The following is a 3,527-nucleotide window of genomic DNA, read 5'->3' on the forward strand; positions in this document are numbered from 1 at the left end:
AACAATGTCTAGGCTATAGGACATATTCGGACTTCTATGTTGTTACTAAGATTTGGACTTCTAAATTACAGAATTGAGTTTGCCTTCCTCATGAAAGTTTTAGGCCTATGTCTTAGCTTTTCATCCATATAAAGCAAACCTAAATCCAAGTTCTACAGCTCTATTTATGATTCAATTACCGAATAGTGTTCCAATTTGGACTAAACCAGCATCACTTTTGTAAGCTTCACCCTCTTTTTGTCCTTTCAATTTCAGTACTTTAACTCATCAATCAATTCTTTTATTTATGTGATAGGCCTACATTTAGGATAAATATTTACCATAAATTAAAAGTATTTTATGGTATTAGACTTATTATGTTAAAGAGTTATTGATACTTTAAGTGCAAAAAATAATAAAGTAAAACCTTGATAAAAATGCACTTTTAAGTACTAATCAACTTCTACTAGTTTAGGTCATATTTCTTCTAACTAGTCTTAATCATGTGATTATTATATCCTTCATTAGTTTTCATTAATCTATCCAGATAAATAAACTCATTAAATTTATATATCTGATGAATACCTCTTAAACAAGATATTAATAAACCTTTATTTTGTGCTCAATATATCAATACATAGTTATGAGACTTTACTTGGAAGAAAATAAATTATTTGTTCTAATTTTTAAGGTTAACTTCCTTGGGTTGAGATTATTATTTTTTCCTTTAATATATATACATATAACTTAAAATATAATACATCTTTAACCCATATAACGAGCTTTTAGCTAATGACTTCTAAATCAGTTGGTTTTAGGGCATTAGGTGTTGAGATACCTCTACGAGGTTAGTAACTCAGGTTACAGATATTGATATGTAGATAGTGCAATATTTGATTCCCTTAAGCTTTTCTCCTCAATTCATGTAACAAGTGTAGGGTCAATAGCTCCCAAGTCAGTTGACTTTAAGGTATTAGGTGTTAAAACACCCCTTCAGACTTAATTGTTTGGGTTAGGGAGGCTACGAAACCAAACTTATCTATATTTTTATTATCATTATTTTTTTATTTTTGTTTTTTTATGTAATTTATATACTATCCATTTCCCTTAATTATTACCTTTAACAAAAGAACATAAATAATGTAATAATCCAATGTGCAACCCATAATCATATGTTAAAGTATGTGTGTGAAAATGAAGGTTTAAGAATACTTGTTAAATTAGTGTATAAACAGAATTAAGTGATAACAATGCAAGAGTTTGTAAACCTAAATATTTCAAGAAGTATTCTGATAGACCTTGTTAAGAATGTTTATTAAGATATGTCTCAAGAGTCACTTTAATTAAAGAACTCCTTTACTCTGTCATCCTAGCAACAATAATTTTGCAAATAGTTTATGAAATAAAAAATATAGTTAGTTAATTTTTTTATATCAACTACTACCATTTCCCCTAAACCAAAATAAGACATTGTCCTCAATGTTCTAAGGTAAAAAGATAGAGTATAGAAGATATCACCTGAAACACCGAAAACTAACAAACCTGAAACACACTTAAACAAATATAAGAAATAACAAAATAGAATAATATAATATTAAGAAAACCAAAAGACACAAGGATTCACAAACGAAGACTCAAATTCAATCTAAGCTTTTTACAGCTTTTCTTAATTGACCAATTTATGCGACTCATGGAGGGATTAATTACAGGAGTGAAAGATTGTAGTTGCTTAATCAATTATTTAGTAGCAACAGCAGAGATTATGATTTATCATATCAAAGATGTTAGAAATTCCTGTTCCATAACATGATTAAGAAAAAACAATAATTTATCACAAAATCCATTAATATTTAAGAGACCTATGGGTTTATGGTGAATGTGCAGTTGGGCCCAAGAGGAAATATAAAAGATTTCTTTCAATATGCCCAGACCACCTAGTAAGGTAATGAAGACTTCTCTTAGCTAATACCTAACCAAAATGATTTGCTAATTCTAAAAACTCCATTTTCTTCCCAAGACTAGATCCACCGAAAAAACAAATGTTTCTTATGTGATGACTTGAGGAACCTGCCATTTCTACATACTTCTATATCTGTTGAATGTATGGATTGAGTAGAAATGAATGAAAGAAAGAGAAGATTTTATATATGAGAACTTGAAAATGCAATCATACCACCTATATATAGGCCAGCTACAGTCTCACTCCCTCTCTTTATTTATTTATTTATATTATATTTTAAAAAAACATGTGTATATACAGGTAGTTATGATTGTGCTCACACATTTCCTTGGTTTTACGTCCAAGAACAATTTAAACGTCTTTCATGGGTTGGGGATAGGCTTTCCATCCAGTTTTCTTAAAAACCAGCAAACAAGGTCTTTTTTAGTCAGATTCTTAAGACTAAGTCGATCATGTTCTTTATAGAATTGTGGCCATAAATCATGAATTGCATGATGCACATCTCCACTAGGGTGCGTCTCAAGAGTCAATAGAAGATTATTTAAAGACCCCTTACTTAGGTCATCCTTAATGAATTGTATTTTATCTTCACGGTTTACAAATACCATTTCTAAAGAATGACATGTTGCATTACAAGTCTATCTAGCATATTTATGATAGACTTTCAGTCGTTTTGCATGATGTTTCTTCGCAAAAGTGCTTTTACATGTTCCAGTCATGTGTGAAATGAAGGAATTGGAGAACTCACTTGATAATTGGACCTTTGCTTCATTTAGCCAATGAATCTCTTTAGGAATTCCATGGTTCATTAACAACTTGAATGTTGCACACCTAATTTGATAAATTTTTATAATCGCATTTTGAGGCAAAACGGGAATATACTTTTTTAATTTTTCAATTCCATCCAGTTTTCTTAAAAACCAGGAAACAAGGTCTTTTTTAGTCAGATTCTTAAGACTAAGTCGATCATGTTCTTTATAGAATTATGGCCATAAATCATGAATTGCATGATGCACATCTCCACTAGGGTGCGTCTCAAGAGTCAAAAGAAGATTATTTAAAGACCCCTTACTTAGGTCATCCTTAATGAATTGTATTTTATCTTCACGGTTTACAAATACCATTTCTAAAGAATGACATGTTGCATTACAAGTCTATCTAGCATATTTGTGATAGACTTTCAGTCGTTTTGCATGATGTTTCTTCGCAAAAGTGCTTTTACATGTTCTAGTCATGTGTGAAATGAAGGAATTGGAGAACTCACCTGATAATTGGACCTTTGCTTCATTTAGCCAATGAATCTCTTCAGGAATTCCATGGTTCATTAACAACTTGAATGTTGCACACCTAATTTGATAAATTTTTATAATCGCATTTTGAGGCAAAACAGGAATATACTTTTTTAATTTTTCATGAGTGGTGTCTATTTTTTAAGATAAGAAGTGGAAAAAAGATGAAAAAAAAGAGAGAAGGAACAAGGAATTGAACAAATATATACACAGATATCAGTTATCATGGGAAATTAACAGAACTGACTTAAGAGTCATAGAGTACCGTTATTTGCCATTTGACCAGGGTGAAAGACACT

Source organism: Populus euphratica, unplaced genomic scaffold (genome assembly GCF_000495115.2).
Source record: "Populus euphratica unplaced genomic scaffold, PopEup_1.0 scaffold1903.1, whole genome shotgun sequence".
Classification (NCBI taxonomy): Eukaryota; Viridiplantae; Streptophyta; class Magnoliopsida; order Malpighiales; family Salicaceae; genus Populus; species Populus euphratica.